Here is an 18,661-nt window from a genome sequence, read left to right as displayed (position 1 = left end):
AAGTAACTTTTTTATTATAAGAATATAGTCTTTGGGACAGATTTATACTAAAATACTATTCATTGCTTATCTGAAATTCATATTTAACTGGGAATCCTATATTTATATTTACTAAATCTGACAACTCTACTTAAAACGTGAGGAGAAAAGGCAGACACCTGAGTTCCCAAAATAAATCTATAATATCCACAAGGGTCTCTTTAGGCCTTCTCTGACTTCCATAGATAATTAGGATCATGGTCTTTATATTAATAAATATTGTAGAATTGAGTTTTATTTATCCTTGGTTAAATACTATAAATTTTAAATTAATTTTTACACCTAAAAATTCTATGTGGAAGGGACATGGCACGAATTAATGATTTTCATTCAAAAATAACTTCAGTAGCAAAGACACAATGATAATCAGAAATAAATGCCAATACATTGACATATTAAAGAAAAGTAACTTTTCACACTCCAATTCCCTTGAAAATGTATTTTAACCTCTCTTAGCCTTTATAGTCAAGATGTCCTTCATCTTCAAAATGTGCAACATAAACCCTCCTGCTTGAATTTAACCCTCTTGTCCTCTCCTTAACTGAACGCAAAGTATCACTAATTAATATATGGCTTTCCAGAATGGAACACTATTGTCTTTCCGATAGTTCCTCTCCAATATTGTTTAGTCTTCTCCAAGTGAAACAAACAAACAAAAAGCCTCCATTGCATTCGTGTTTGCTCCAGAGAGTGTGTGGCAGTACTCTCACAGAACTGACTCCTTCTCCATATAGATACTTCCTAACCCCAAGATACTTTGGTTTTAAGGTCTGGCCACAGGTAAGAATGTTAATGAAAATTTAAAATGAATGCTGAATATAATTTGAATATAATCTCATAGATACAAGTTTCTGTACTATTTTTAAGATGTTTTGGGAAACTTCATGGGTATTTTGAATTTGTCCTTGTACTGACAATAAAATGGAAGTCTTTGTCAGATAAAAGAGAGCAGAAATGTGTTTCTATAAACCATATAGCAACTGAAGAATGAAATTCTCCATCAATGAGTCACATGCTTAACAGTTTGGTTAGATGCATATTCAGGTGCACACAGCAAATATTTGACTGAAAAAATGACCCTGAATGCAATCTGAAAATGTTCATAAGACTGACAATATTATTGAAATATTAAATACAAAATTCAATACATTCTTTCCAAAGTGACAACTTTGAAAGCAATACACTATTTCTTTATATGTTCTGTTAGTTTCTTTTGAAATGCTTATCTCTTTATAATTGCAAATATTTTTCTTCATATGTAAATGGAAAAAATAAAAATACTTATTTCATTGAGGTGTTGTAGGGATTAAATGAGACTATATTTAAAGCACAACACAATGACTGTAATACAATAAGCACTTGATAAATATTTTCTATCACTATTATCATTTTCACTACTCATTTTTAATAAGCCACCAAAATATATATATATATGAGATTCTTTTCTGTCCCTTCTCTTCCTTTAGTTTTATCTTTTTCTTATGCCTCTGAGTACCTGCCATATTGTCAATTATTTAATAATTACGCTAGTATAAATACAGATTTTTTAAGTAGGGTAAATCAGCAATTTTGTATTTGATCAATATTTTCATAGCTACAAATGTATGTAATATATCTCAGAATTCTGATAGTATTGTACAGTTGATTCCTGAACAACTTGGTTTTGAACTGTGCAGGTCAACTTGCACATGAGTTTTTTTCAGTAAATATATAAATTTATATACATAAATTTAATACATAAATGTAAATATATTGTATATAATATGTTTTATATTTTATATGTTTTATGTAATATAAGATATATGGATTTTTTTTGGAGATTTGCAACAATTTGAAAGAACTTGCAGACAAACCACATTAGCCTAGAAATAAAAAAAAAAGATAAAGGTAAGTATGCATTAACGCATAAAATCTATGTAGATATTACTCTATTTTATCATCTACTATCATAAAATACACATGAATCCACTATAAAAAGTCAAAATATATTGAAACATGCACCCAAATACAAACTGTACCTGGCACCATCCATGGTGGAGAGAAATGTAAACAAATGTAAAGATGTAGTATTAAATCATGACTGCATAAAATTAACTATAATACACACCATACAACAACAATCAATTCATAGCCACTTCCTGTTGTTATTACAGTGAGCTCAAGTGTTGCAAGTATCCATTTAAAACACTTTGTGACACTAATCATTTCTGCATGAGCAGTTCATTCCTCTAATAAATTGCAGTAAAAAGTAATCTCTTGTTTCTCGTGTATTTTTTATTTTGTTTAGTGCAATACTTTAAACCTTGCATAACAACATTGAACACATACAAAGTTCCGCTAGTGATGCTAGAAGTGCTTCCAAGAAGCAGAGAAGTCATGGCATTGCCAACAAAAGCTGCATTGCTTGACATGTACCATAGATTGAGGTGTTTTTTTGTTGTTTTGTTTTTGTTTTTGAGATGGAGTGTCACTCTGTTATCCAGGCTGGAATGCAGTGGCGCCATCTCAGCTCACTGCAACCTCCTCCTCCTGGGTTCCAGTAATTCTCTTACCTCAGCCTCCCAAGTAGCTGGGATTACACCCTGCCACCACACCTGGATAATTTTTGTATTTTTTAGTAGAGACGGAGTTTTACCATGTTGGTCAGGCTGGTCTCAAACTTCTGACTTCGTGATCTACCTACCTTGGCCTCCCAAAGTGCTTGGATTACAGGCATGAGCCACTGCAGCCAACCCATAGACTGAGGTTTGCAGCTGCAGTTACTCACCATTTCAGACACAGATTCATCTTGTAATCAAATGACTAAATTTGTGGTATCAATAAATACAACACAGTACTATCATATGTTTTCTCTTATAATTTTCTTCATACGTTTTCTTTTCTCTAGCTTTCTTTATAGTAAGAATGTATTATATAATACATATAAATTGCAAAATATGTGTTAATTCATTTTTGTATGTAATTGGTAAGGCTTTTGGTCAACATGGGCTATTAGTAGTCAAGTTTGTGGGGAGTCAAAAGTTCTATGTGGATTTTCAACAGTATTGGAGATCAGTACCCCTAATCCCCATTTTATTAAAGAGTCCATTTAATTTACAATTCTATTATGAAATACACTCAGTTCAATGCTAATAATCAAGGTGACTTCAAGAATTCTTGGTGCTAAATAAGTATTGTATTAAAATTTGACCTTAAAATAAGGTGAAATCTATGCTTCCATAACTTTTATTCATTGCTATTAGCTCTGCCCTCTGAAGAAGCATTCCATCATTCTTTCATTGAATAATCCAATACTTTCTTTGGCAGCTCTTCAAGTATCATCAGAAAATGTCTCCTTAGTAACTGCCCACATCAGATTGTTTTTTTCTCCAGTTTAGTTTACTTTATCTTACAAAAACATTGAGAATCTACAGTGCACTAGGAGTGTTCTGTACACTAAAAACAAACAAAGTAACACACAATCCCTGACTGCAAAAAGATTAATTTAATGGGAAGGCAGATGAAACAGAGAAATATAATACAAAATAAAATTATTGAGTTGGGCCAGTTCTAGGAATGAGACACATCTATCCTTTTACTCCTCATGATTATCCTTCTCAGCCTTTCGCTTTCCTTTTACCTTCCTTTGTATTCCCTGCAGCACAGGGATTCTCAACCGGGGCAATTTTGCCTTCCAGGAAGTGTTTGGCAATGTCCGGACATTTTTGTTGGCTTTCTGGGTGTAAAAATGGAAGTTCTGGTGGCATCTAATGGATAAAGGCCAAGAATGTGCTAAATATGCACAGGAGACCACCCATGCCACCCTCAACAAAGAATTTGCTCAAAATGTCCACAGCACCCTACCTAGCGCTTTTTTTTTTTTTTTTTTTTTTCCCCAGACAGGGTCTTTCTCTGTCACCCAGGTTGGACTGCACGATCATGGCTCACTGCAGTTCAACCTCCTGTGATCAAGCAATCCTTTCTCCTGGACATCCTAAAATGCTGGGATTCAGGAGTGAGCCTGGCTTCTACCTAGCTTTTCAATGTCCTTTGTAAAGTATGAACTTCAGGTTCAAACACAAACACACACACACACACACACACACACACACACACATAATTCCAGCTGTCATATGACCAATTTGAATACAGAACAATCTTTATATTGCTGAATCTATGCTTTGCAGCTGAATTAATTAGCTTAAAATGGAACTTTAAAAATTTAATAGCCATGCATAGTATTGGCTCATAAGGAGCTTATGAAACTACTATATCGATAAATCTTTTCCCATATAAATTGCTTTGTTCATTTTTACCTATAGTTCTAGTGTACTAAGAACTTCTGAACCTAATTTAGCTATTGTCAAGTTTGATATGTCCAACCTTTACATCTTTATCCAAATACTGGCAAAAACATCAAGAAGACTAAACCCTATATTATTAAACTGCAAAAGCAACTTGAAAGCTTGAAATTGGTCAAGAAAACAAGACTCCTAGGAACAGATTTTCAATAATGAGTCTGCTACATGACATGAACATTCTTACTTGCCCCGATAACAATGCTGTGTGCGTATGTGTTAGGGTTCTCGAAAGAAACAGAATCAATAAGTATATATATATATATATATATATATATATATATATATATGAAGAATTTATATGGGAATTGGATTACGTGTTGGGGGGAATGGTATAAGTCCCAGAGTCTGATGACCCCATAACAAGAACCTCTTATTCAAGGGCAGGAGAATCTGGATGTCTCAGTTCAAGAAGATGAAGATACTTTGCTCTCCATCTGCACTTTTGTTCTATTCAAGCAGATTGAATAATGTTGCACCACATTAATGAGAGCAATCTTCTTTACTTAGTCTATTGATTCAAATGTTAATCTTTTCCAGAAATGCTCTCAAAGATACACCTAGGAGTAATGTTTACCAGTTATGTGAGCATCCTTTAGTTTTGTCACGTTGATGCATAAAACTAACAATCATGGAGTAAATAGTATTAGACTCATTGAGGTTCTGTGAGACTTGGGGACACACAGAGTAAGTGAGCAGAAGGGACTGTTATACCACCTACACATAATTTCAAACACCATGAATGGTCTTTCTCGTATACCACTTTAAAAAAACAACAACAGTCAGAGGCCATTATTGAATATTTACAACAAATCTTTGCCTATATAGCTAGTCTTCGCAACATGTTTGCAATGCAGGCATTATTGCATTCATGTTACAAATGTGGAAACACTGAAGGTTTAGAGCAGCTGTGATTTGATAATAGGCATGTGCCTACTAAAAATCAGACCTTCAATCCATGCCTCATTCACGTGGCCCTAACAGTGCCACGTTGCCTCCCACCAGAGGCCGTATGTATACTCACTACATAGCCAGCCAGTCCTCACTGCCCTTTTGTACAGAGTTGTCCTGGAGTATCTTTGCCAAATGCTTTCTAGAATAGCAGCACACTTTGCTGTTGCTTACTGAGACTCTGATACATTCAGGTGTTTAAGAAGAATGTAAGTTTATGGGTAGGTGATTGTTAAAAATTCCGGAGAAAACCATAGAAGCAATCCTGTTCTTCACTCATCACTGAAACATAGGGAAAGAATCTATCAATTTTCCCATATGCTAGAAAAAAATGTAATATCTTTTCTGCCTTTAAATGGTCCACACTTACAGCATTACACTTGGACAAGTTAAGATTTCTTTTATACCTAGTTAAAATGATGCCTTGACTGGGCACAGTGGTTCATGCCTATAATCCCAGCACTTTGGGAGGCCGAGGTGGTGGATAACCTGAGGTCAGGAGTTCAAGACCAGCCTGAACATGGTGAAACCCCGCCTCCACTAAAAATATAAAAATTAGCCAGGTATGGTGGCGGGCACCTGTGGTTCCAGCTAGTCAGGCGCCTGAGGCAGGAGAATCACTTGAACCCGGGAGGCAGAGGTTGCAGTGAGCCGAGATCACACCACTGCACTTCAGCCTGGGTGACGGAGTGAGACTCTGTCTCAAAAAAAAATTAAAATAAAATAATGCCTTAAAAATACAGATGGTGAGTTTAAAATTGAAGTTCAAAAAAGATGAGGCAAATATTATAAAATATTAATACATTTTAATATAAGTGATGGATATATGGGGGAATGTAATTTTTTCTACCCTTAGTGCAGTTATAATTTTTTATAATAAAAAGTGAAACAAAATATAATGTTCATAATTTAATAATACTTGCTTCCCTCTAGAAGGTAATTTTCTTTAAAATATTTTTATCATTCATTAATTCAGTTCAATATAATTTACTCCAAAATATTGTTCTCAAATGTAATTTTAAAAAATCATTAGATCTCAACCTTTAAAAGATAATCAAAATCCCAATAAAATGCTCACTACATTAAAATCATAAAATCTGCCATTTTTACTTTCAGGACTTACTAAATATGCCATCTTTGAGTATAACACTAAATTCATATTTGATTTACTATCAAATACAGGGTGCTTCAATTTCATTTTAGATCCCTCACATTTAAACAACATTTAACAGGACTGAAATCTGCTGTTGAGGTTGACAAGTGTTGGCATAACACGTAAATGAGACCACTGCCATTTTTACATGTATGAATTATTTGACAGCATTATGAGTCAGACATACCCTGAAATGATAATTAATTATTGAGTTCACTGTAAGTAAACTAGTCCTGAAGTGAGTTCAAAAGAGAGGTTAAAAAAAAAATCTGCTTTTCAGTTTTTCTAAATCCTTTCCAATTCTCACAATATTTTCTTTAAAAAGGAAACACTGCCAAAAAATATTAAAAGACCCTTTATAAGTATTTCATCACTGTAGGCTGCTCCAGATGGTAGCAAGGTGTCTGTAGGTAATTCCCTTGCCTCATACATATGAGGCAGGGAGCAAATTTTCACAGAGCCTTGAAATAGGCATTAGCAGAGAAATAACTTAGCAGTATGACTGCTTCACAAGACCAAACATCAAACAGAGTCTCACACCAGAAAAGGGTCAAAACTACTGTGTCAGTATTGAGAGCTCTGATTCTATTCTCAATACTGAAGAGGGGTTTGAAAAAATACTTTATGCAAATAATAGCTATCTTTTCTTAAAAGCTCACTATGCTAAGCCCTTTATGTGCAGTTACTCCTAAAATCCTCATCATTATTTGTGATGGTTAATTTTATGTGTCAAATCAGCTGAATCATAGGGTGCTGAGATATTTGGTCAATCATTATTTTCAGTGTTTCTGTGAGGGTTTTGGGGATGAGATTAACATTTGAATGAGTTGACTGCAGAAAGCAGCCAGCTCTCCATAAGGGGAGTGAACCCTATCCATCCCTTGAAGATCTGAATAGAACAAAAAGACTGACCCTCCCCCAGAGTAATAGAGAATTCCTCCTGCTTGACCACCTTCAAATGTAAACATTGGTTTTTTCCTGACTTAGGACTCAAACAGAAGCATTAGATATTACTGTGTCTTGAGCTTGCTATTTTTCAGGGTGGAATTACATAATTGGTTCTCCTGGGTGTCCAGTTTGCCAACCTACCCTGCAGATTTTGGGACTTAGCCTTTATAATGACATGAGTTAATTCCTTACATTAAATATCTTTATTTATTATAATATATACATCCTTTTGGTTCTATATCTCTGCAGAACCCCAATAAGCAAACTATATTATAAAGTAATATATTTATTCCCATTTTCCAGTTAAGAAAATTAAGGATTGTAGCGCATATATTTCTTTTCAAAGGTTTCTTTTTCTTCTAGACTATAAGCTCCTCGAGGACAAGTATTTTTGTCTGTTTCATTCACTGATGAGTCCTAAGTGCCTAGGATAACGTATTTCACAGTAGGAGTTCAGTTTGTTAACTAAATAAATAAATTCCCCTGGAAAGTGACAGAACTAGGTCTGGAAATCAGGTGTGGCTGCTGTCCAGATCTGTTATTTTAACCTGTATGATGACCCGTTTCTTAGATTTCCTTGATATTTTCAGAAGGCAATCTTCAAAAAATAGTCCTTTTTAGAAAATTACTGGCCTATTTGAGTTCAGTCTTAAAGCTATTAATTCATGAAAGATGATAAAATTAGGAACCCAAAATATCCCAATGGGTGGAACAATGCACTTGCAAGATGAAATTTAATTAGAAAAAAAAGTAATGCCTTTCTTTTATTCCAAACAGCAACTAAAGTTATATAGATGTCAAAGGCATAGCTTAGCAAGAGAATAAATATAAAAAGTCCCTGGAGGATTAATTGACAGGGATCTTGATATAAATCAGCACTGAATAGTGGTTGCCAAAAAAGCTAATGCAATTCTTGGCTACATTAATATAATATTTTGTCCAGATCGAGGGAAATAATAATTCCATTCAATTATGCCTCTATATCAAACCACAACTAAGCTACACACTTCAAGAAGAGAGGCAATCTGGAGTACATTCAAAGGAGAGTCACCAAAAAGATGAAGAGAATCAAAGTCACGTTATACAAAGATTAGCTAAAAGTGCAGAAGATGTTTGCCAGAAAAGTCAGCAAACATCTGAGATGTCTTCAACATTTGGAAGGCTGTTATGTCTAAAAGATATTATTATTTTTTTCTTAACTGGCCCCAGAATGGACTTTGACCTAATTAATGAAAAGTTAATGCTATCATATACTGTCTCAGTTATCCAAAAGTGACATTGATAACATGGTTAAAATAGTTAAGATCTCACTCTCTGGTTATTCCAAAACTGACAAAGCCACAATTTGTGCTTAGTTGGCAGGTAAGCTACAGATGAACTGCTGGAGAAGAAGACCTTTATGGTTCCTTCTAGACAGAAATATTATGATGCTTTAACAGGATATTAAAGGTAAAGATAAAGTGGTAGGAATGAGAAGAAGAAATAAACTGAAATCTATTGAATAGTTAATAGCGTTGGCACTGTGTAGAAAGTATTCATTTACATTATTTTTCTGAAACTGCATTGTCACAGAATTAGTAAGAAAAATAGAGACTCCTATAATTCCAAATATCTTTTCTCCAAAAGGGAAAACTTCTGGTTTGATGACTGCTGATACTTTTCAGTTGTGCTTATCAAATCATGAGTGATCCTTTCTACAGGGGGCTGTTGCTGCCAATATACATGCAGTCACCCAGGAACGAAAATGTGCTTCTACCTAAGACTGTGAGGACCACCTGTGTCAGAGATATAGCCCACCTCATTCCATTAGGGTCCTCTCTATATTTTATTCTACACATGACTGTTAAAAGAAAGTAACAACAACATTACAAAATTATCTGAATATGGCAATCCTTTTAAATTTTCTTACACCTAAAGTTTGCATAAAATATGAGATTTTATATAATCTATTTCTGATAGTAATGCCAAGGGAAGTTTATAATAAAGCATCATTTCAAAGAATTTAGAATATTATTCTAAACATAACTTCATTCTTTACTAACTATGATTTATTTAATAAACCACTATGTTTAGTTATCCTAAATTCTATATAAGCTACAGTGTTTAGTCTAAATTCTTTTATTATTATTATTATACTTTAAGTTCTGGGGTACATGTGCAGAACTTGCAGGATTGTTGCATAGGTACACACATGCCATGGTGGTTTGCTGCCTAGTCTAAATTTTTTTTTTTTGAGACGAAGTCTTGCTCTGTTGCCAGGCTGGAGTGGAGTGGAGTGGAGTGATCTCGGCTCACTGCAATTTCCATGTCCTGAATCTCCATGTCCTGGGTTCAAGCGATTCTCCTGCCTCAGCCTCCTGAGTAGCTGGGACTACAGGCCTCCGCCAACACAACCAGCTAATTTTTGTATTTTTAGTAGAGACCGGGTTTCACCATGTTGGCCAGGATGGTCTCGATCACTTGACCTCGTGATCTGCCCACCTTAGCCTCCCAAAGTGCTGGGATTATAGGCGTAATCCACCACACCTGGCCCATCTAAATTCTTATATAAGCTATAGTGTTTAGTTAGTCTTAAGTTCATTCAGCCTATATAACCTACATTTAAAATCCTTCTGGGGCTTATCATTTGGAGGAAACAAAAAAAAAGTTCTTGAAATGGCCAAGACAGCTTTATACAATGGCTCTCCTTACCTCTTTGACCTCACCTTGTTCAGCTCTCCCCTGTCTTGCTCGGCTCCAGCTACACTGGCCTCTTGGCTGGCTGTTGACTAACTCCTACCTCTGATCACTTGCTGTTCTACTGCGTGGGATGCTCATCCCCCCAAGGACTGAATCCTAAGCTCTTCAGGTCTTGAATCAAATGTCACCTTCTCAATAAAGCCTTCTTTGCTCACGCTGTTTAAAATAACAGCCCCTTTATATGAAGCTACCTATATCCCTTACCTGGCTTTATATTTTTCCCTGGAAATTAACAAAATTTACATTGTAAGAATTTTATTTTGCAGAAGTACTTTTATTCACTGCTATGTTCCAGAGCCTAGAATAAATGCTTACTGAATTAACGAATAAACAAGCAAACTGGGGTGTTTACTTTTGAAAAAAACCTCATGTAGCTTCACTCCTAAAGAAGGTGTGATACATTATGTTCACTGCCCCTGTATAAAACTTCTCACCTAACATTATGTAGACCCCTTTAAAAGATGTCTTGGAGACAGTAAAGAAAAAAACTATGAACATGTAATAATATCTCTAAGATTTAAAAGAGATAATATCATTTGGGTCTTTTCTACATACTCTAACAACGTAATTACAGAGAAACATGGTGACTTTCTTTCTGTTAAAAACGTTGCTAAGAGATAAACAGATTAGATTAGGTAATGCATATTTTAGCCGATCATAGTCTTTCCAAAAAGTGAGAGAAAAAAAGTCTTATTCATTCTTTCACTTAGAAAATGTGTCCTCAGAAATATTTCCACCTTTATTATTAAATGCATTTTCTAATAATTCCTCTATGTAGAGCCCAGTGTCAGGTGCTAGGAATGTAGGTTAAACAAGTGAACAAGAAAGTCCTGCCCTGTAAGGGCTTCTGATTCTAGTTGGGGAGAGGAAAAAAAGAAGAGATTCATATGAACCAGCTGCCCCCATGGAATAAGCAGAAATACTGCCAACATTCTTACAGATGAATGATACACAAGAGGATCTGAAAGGTTTTAGTGGAAAAAGCTCTTTGAATAATTGAAAAGGGATTACGGCTGATGAAACACACCCATATTAGTTGTAACTTGTTCTTAGTTGTTAGCTATTTCCTCTAGTGCCTCTGAAGGATTAATAAGGTTATCAAGACAGAGTGTCACAACTGGTAAGTGTTTTAACCCTTATTGTGACCCGTCTGACAGCAACTGTGAAACCTTAATAGTATCAAATTGTTTAGTGCTGTAGCATGCTACACTATTTCATTCTTTTATTCCCCATGACTAAAGAACTTGATGATATTTTTGATTGGTGTCACTACGGTGATAATATGTGAGGCTGTGACATTATGAAGGTTTATTTTACATAATTTTCAGCTCTCTACTTTTAAATCTCTCACTTAGTCATACTTTTAGATCTTCATCTAAAATTCTCACCTTCTCAAGTTCATTTCCTAGTCAATCCACTTATAGAAAGCAAATGCCTAAAGCACCATTCAGTAAAGCCAAGGTAGGCATATTGATTTTAAGTTACATCCGCTGCTCCAAGGAAATACAAGAATCGCACTTTAGAATCATCACATTTTTTTGTTCATAAATTTAGGTATGCATTTTGCTTGATTGAATCATACCAACAGGTTGACCTTATTATTTTAGGCTGCTTTAAAATGCCAATGATACGAGGGGGAAAAAATCATGATTATTTTGCCCTCTCATGACTTGGAATAAGAATCAACAGTTTAATTTTGTTTGGCCTATTCTTCTATACATCCTGTATGCAGCAAACCATAGTTCCAGGATTTTATAAGATTCATCGAAGGCTGTGGAGAGAGTAAAGCCAGCCGTTGCTGCTTAACAGCACCTGTCAGGAAACGCTGTGCTGCCAGCATATATGCACCTTCCCTGCATTAATGAAGCTTGCAGAGATGAATACAACATGAGCTTCAAAGGTAATAGATGCTGCATTTTGATAAGGTTTTAATGGACATGGACATTTCAACGAAGCTATAATGGGTGACAGCTTAAATTCAGGATCTGAGAAAGCCTTTAATTAAGATTTATAAGGCCAGCTACTGGAAGCAAATATAAAATGATGGTTAGACATGGTGAAAAAGGAAGATGACTGATGGTCCCAATGCTTCATAACTAACCCTCATTCTAACTTAGATGATTTAATAAAGTTTCCAAATATGGAGAGTTTTGTAACTCTGTGTCACAGATGGAGAGGAGCAACTCTGAAATTGCCCAGTCCAGACTCAGAGTATTAACAACTGACAGGCTCTTTGTGTGGGTGATGAATACCAATACCACAGTGTCCCACTGGCTTTTGATAACCAAAAACCACTATTCCCAGCAGCAGCAATGCCCAGTAGAGTTTTAGGCTTATCTCCTATAATGTCAAATAGGCCCACAACCCTCTTCCTTATCCTCTCTTGTCCAAAAGCAGGTTCAAAAACGCCTGTGCAATCACCAGTGGAAATAACACTTCTACAGATCCGGTTAAGTATCAGTGCTGTCACTCTTCTTCAGACACAGCTCAAAAGAAGTGACCACAGCCTCACTGAAAGGGCATTGAGAGTGTAGTGTTAGCAACATTCACTGTACAAAGGGTCCACATGCTTCTTTCTACAGCTGAGAGATCATAAGGAAAAGGCATAATGTTATACTTTTGAAGGACCCTGTTGAAAGAGTGGCCTTTATTTCAACCCCAAAGAAGCCCATACCAAGAAGGCAAAATGATTATAAAAACTGAGAAATATAAGTGGGAGCTAAATGCTGAATATACATGGAAATAAAAAAGGAAACAATATGCACTGGGGAGGACTAAGGGGAAGGGAGGGAGGGGGACATGGACTACCTGCTGGGTATAATGCTCACTACCTGGATGACAGCATCATCCATACCTCACACCCCAGCATCACACAATATACCCATATAACAAACCTGCATATGTATGCCCTGGATCGAAAACAAAAGTTGAAATTATAATTTTTTAAGTACTGAAAAAATTCTGGCACTAATTTCCACTGTCCTCAGGCTAGTGTAAAAGTTTCGTTGTGTATCTTAGAATCATAGAATCTCAAATTGGAAAGGACACTAACATATCTTGTTCAAAGACATTTTGGATCTTAAATACTTCTACAAACTGAAATTAAGTACAATCTCTTAAATCCACAATATGTTCAATACAATAGCTTTTGATGCCAAGATAGTGTTTATGTTTTTAAGTAAATTAGGGCTGCGGGGAGGACTGTATAGCCACATAAAACAGATGTTAATTATTTGTTAATGACATTTCAAAGAATTAAGGTAAAAGAGTTTGATATTGGAATTATAGTGCTTAACTTGGGCAGAAGTTAGAATTAGTAAATCTAAAGATTAGCATGCAGCTACTCAATATATTTTCATAGGTACAATGAAGATAATAGAATACTTTATTGTTATACAAATCAGCTGATACTGAAGGCAAAATATTTAGCAAATATGATTTACTTTTTTACTCAACAAGCACAAATTCAACACACTTCCTACATTGCAGTGTCATATACAACCTTCTCTCAGAACATTTTATTGTACTTACTTGCCTACAGACTAATTCTTCAATTAGTCTACAGCTTCGCTGCTATGGTCTGAATGTGTCCCCCAAAATTCATGTGTTAGAAAAAGGTGGGCCCTTTCAGGAGATCTTTAGGTCATGAGAGCTCCACTCTCACTAATGTACTTGTGCTGTAATAAAGGGCTTGAGGGAAAGTGTCTTTCTGTTCCCTTCTACCTTCTGCCATGTGAAGGCATAGTGTACTCCCTTCTGGAGGGTTTAGCATTCAAGGCATCATCTTGGAAGCCACTGCAGTTCTCACCAGATGCTGGTACCTTGATCTTGGTCTTTCAAGCCTTCAGAAGAATGAGACATACATTTTTGTTCTTTGTAACTTAACTTACTCTGTAGTATTCCATTACAGCAGTATAAATGGACTAAGACAGAAATTAGTACCAGAGAAGTGGGAAAAAATAATGGGTAGAGGCTGGAACTCTTTTGAAGTGAGTGCTGGAAAAATCCTAGGTTTCCACGAACAGACCAGTAAGGGTGATTCTGATAAGAGCTCAGAAGAAGAGGAAAGCTATAGGGGAAGCCCCAGTCTTCTTAGAGATTACCTACATGGTTGTAAACACAACGCTGGTGGAAACATAAAAAGTAAAGGATACTCTAATGAGGTCTTAGATAGAAATAAGGAATATCTTGTTGAAAACTGGGAGAAAGGCTAGCCTTGATACAAAATGGCAAAGAAGTTGGCTCAACTATGTCTATCTCCCACAACTTTGTGGAAGGCAGAACTTAAGAGCAATGAACTAGAATATTTAGAAAGAGAAATCTCTAAGCAGCAGTGTTTACTGCTTATAGTAAAATGTGAGAACAGAGAATGATTCAAAGACAGAATTTATAATTAAGAGAAACAGAATGAAAAGATTTGGAACATTCTCAGCCTAGCTTTGTGGAGAATTAAAAAGTATGCTTAGGAAAGAAAACCAAGGGTGTGGCCCAGTGACCATTTGTTAAAGAGATTAGTATGGACAGAAAGAAGACAGTGCTATTCATCAAGACAATGAGAAATTGACCCCAAAGGCATTGGAGAGATCTAGGGCCTTGAGGGCAGAACGATTTCATAGAAGGGGCACCGGGTACCCATGGGTCCTTGGAGCTCACTGCCCATGGCCACCTCAAGTCTCTGCTCCCTGCATTCTAGCACAGCTCTCCTCAGGCACCAAGCTGTGACTCAAGCAGGACCAGTACAGCTCAGGCTGTCACTCCAAAGGGCACAAACTACAAACCTTGGCAGCATCCAAATGGTGCTAATTCTGCAGGCACACAAAGCGCACAAACTGAGGAGCCATGGCTTTCTGCATGAATATTTCAAAGGATGCTGCAGAGAGCCGCAGGGTTCCAGGCAGAGATCTGCCACAGTGCCAGAGACACGGCAGAAAGACTGCACTAGGACAATTTTTAGTGGACCTGTGGGGCAGGACTGCCCTTGAGATCCCAAAACTGTAGAGTCCCTGGCATGCAGTGACAGCCTGGGAAAGCTGCAGGCATGTGACTTCAATGTATAAGAGCCGATATGTGCGTTATGTCCAGCAAAGCCATAGGGACGGAGCTTCCTGGGGCCTGGGAGCCTCAACCTTCCCATACTCCAGTGTGTCCAGAAGGCAGGACATGAAGATAAGATTATTCTCTAACCTTAGGATTTAATCTTCTTTTCCTCGTTAGGCTTTAAACTTATTTGGGAACTGATACCTCTTTTTACTTTACTATTGCTCCCTTTTGGAATAAAATTGTCTATCCTATTTCTGTCCCACTATTTTATTTTGGAAGTACATAACTAGTTTGATTTCACAGACTCACAGCTGGAGAGCAATTTGCCTCAGGGTGAATTAGACCTTGATTCTCACCTACATATTTAGAAGTGAGTTTGGACTTAGACTTTTGGGTTGATGTAGGAACAAGTTAAGACTTTTGGGAATATTGAGAAGGAATGGATGGATTTTTCATGTGAGAAGAATGTAAATTTGGGGGCCAAGGGTGAAATTCTATGATCTCAATGTGTCCCACAAAATTTACGTGTTGGAAACTTAATCCCCAAAGCAACAGTATTGGAAAAGGGGTTTTGGGGGAAGTGTTTATGTTATGAGGGCTCCCCCCTTGTGAATGGGTTGATGCCATTGTAAGAGGGCCTGATGGAAGGAGGTTAGTCCATATTTGCCCTCTGCCTTCTGCCATGTGAGGACACAGTGCTCCTGCCCTCCAGAGGCACTGCAGGGTTCAAGGTACCATCTTGGAAGTGGAGACCACACCTTAGCAGACACCAAACCTGCTGGTGCCTTGATCTTGGATTTTCCAGCCTCTAGAACTGTGAGAAATACATTTCTTTTTTATACAAATGATTCAGTCTATAATATTCTGTTACAGCAGCACAAACAGACTAATATACTAGCCAAAAGCAGAGACTGTTTCTTAACAATTTTTGTGTTTCAGTGCCTAAAGCAGTGCCTGGAACATAACAAACAGATAATAAACATTTTTTTGGATGAAGAAGAGATGAAAGAATGAATGAATGCCAAAACATGAGCTAGGCTTACAGAACAAGATGAACTAACCTGTAATTTATGTGCCTTTATGTGTTAGTTGGGAAGATGGAAATGTAAAAATATACATATAATCTACATAGTGAGATAAATATTTTAATAAATGCATAAGAAATATAATCAGAACACCAAGATCAGAAAATAATCAGGTCCAAGGAAAATTTTCTATATTCTTTTAAGATTTATTCAACATATATTTATCAGGCATACATATATACTAGCATTGTTTAAGATGCTATAAATGCCATACCGAACAAAAAAATGTAGTTTCTGCCCTTATGAAGAAGTAGTTGAGATACTGTAAAAGGTTATCTGTGTATACTTAACGTGATCTCTCCCACTCCATGCCCCTCACCTTCCGAGCATTAGAGATTAGAGGAAAATATAAGACAGAGACCTAAGATAGATGGTGAGGAAGACACATACATTTAACTTGTTTATTCCATAGTATAACTTTGGAGGAGATTTTGGAGACATCAATATTTACTCCATATCTATGCCAAGATTTTCAATCAGCTTTAGCAATAGTAAAGGTATTTTGATCACCATGTGATTCTCTCTTATATCATCTGTTTCAATTGGTTCTAAATTCTAGACCTATAAACAATTGGTAGACACTACAATGGGGAGAAACAGAAATATTTAGATTATTTTCTCAAAGCAATTCTTATTGGTTAGCTGAACTGAGGAAAGAAGAGAAGGGATGCTGCCATCATTTCTGGCTCTAGCAGCTTGGTGGATGATGACGCAGCAGTGAGACAGGGAAGACTGGGAAGAGGGCTTTAGAGGATGACGGCTCCATCGACAATCATAAGGAAGGAGGAGGAGAAGCAGATTTGGGTGAAAGAAACCATTTTACTTTTAGGCATGTTAAGAATGAGGCAAAATAGCATTCGCACGTGAAATGTTTCAGTATACAATCAGAAAACAGCTCTCCGGAAGTCCATAATACTGACATGAAGTCTTTTTAGGTATAAGCTATATTTGAAATCATCCAAGCAGATAAGATTGTCCAGGTAAAATATATAACGTGAGAATTGAAATTTAGAACTTTAAGAGAGGTCAGCACTAAGAAATGGACAGAAAGAAAGAAATTTAAAAAAAATAGGTTTATTCAGAGATAAATGGAAAGTTATTGAAGAAATGTAGTGGAAATTAAGGGAAGAAAAGCTTTTTTAAAAAAAAGGTTGGTTGGCATCAATGAATGTTGGGACCAGTCATTCAATGTGTGATCCCAAAGCACCACTTTGACTTTTTAATTCGGGAAATGAAAGAAGCCTTCACAAGGGGAGAGACAAGAGTTGAGTAACTGAATGGTGTTAAAGGAATAGTTGAAGAAATTTGGAGTTAAACAGAAGAAAATAAGGACCAGACAGAAGCATTTAACATGAAAGTTTTCTTTTCAAGAACACCACTAAAATATCAAATGTTTTTCTTTTCCTTTTTTTTGAGATGGAGTTTTGCTCTTGTTGTCCAGGCTGAAGTGCAATGGCGCAATCTTAGCTCACTGTAAACTTTGTTTCCCAGATTCAAGCAATTCTCCTGCCTCAGCCTCCTAAGTAGGTAGGATTATAGGCATGTGCTACCATGTCCAGCCAATTTTGTATTTTTAATATAGACAGGGTTTCTCCATGTTGGTCAGGCTGGTGTCAAACTCCTGACCTCAGGTGATCTGCCCGCCTCAACCTTCCAAAGCCATTTTAAATATAATTGTCACCTAAAAATGAATTTTCAATTTCTTAAACAATTGATATTTTTCAAGTTACTTTATGATTAAATTTATTTTGTATAATACCATTTTATATAAAAGGGTTTTCTTTTTTATTCCTTTGTCAATTTATCACAACATATCTTTCAGAAATCCATCAAACCCACAGAAAAGTTGAGGCAGAATAACTGATGCCAACCATAAAAAAATATATACATAAGAAGAACATGACTTCAAAATATCAGTTGCAGAATATATATATTATTCTATATATGTTGTAATTAACATTAATGAGATTTATGTGAGCATTTTGGTTCGTAATAGTTGCTACTGAAGTAGTCAAAATTGTTAAGTGTAAAGAATGTCTTTTTTGAAGATAAGTTAATATTACAAATAGACTGGAAACAGTTTCAAAATTATTTCTCTCAGTCTTTATGCAAAAATTCCCATCAGAAGATTAGCCAATTTTCTACCATAAGTAACTGGCTCTATGCTGCTAATTAATTTGAATTACCTTTTCAATTACAAAAGTGTTTCATTTTGTTCTAATTAAAAACCTCATTTTATCAGTTCATTGTCTATTTTGTCTAAGCATATACACTTCTACCTTCATCCTACTGAGCTTTTAGTTAATACACAGTTTTTGTTAGAGATTACTTACTGTTCAATTTCAAAGAAAAAATAGAATGAAAGTTAG

This window comes from Aotus nancymaae, unplaced genomic scaffold, assembly GCF_030222135.1.
Source record: "Aotus nancymaae isolate 86718 unplaced genomic scaffold, 86718_ANA_hifiasm-v0.15.2.pri h1tg000088l, whole genome shotgun sequence".
In the NCBI taxonomy this organism is placed as follows: domain Eukaryota; kingdom Metazoa; phylum Chordata; class Mammalia; order Primates; family Aotidae; genus Aotus; species Aotus nancymaae.
Note: the sequence above shows the minus strand (reverse complement) of the source record.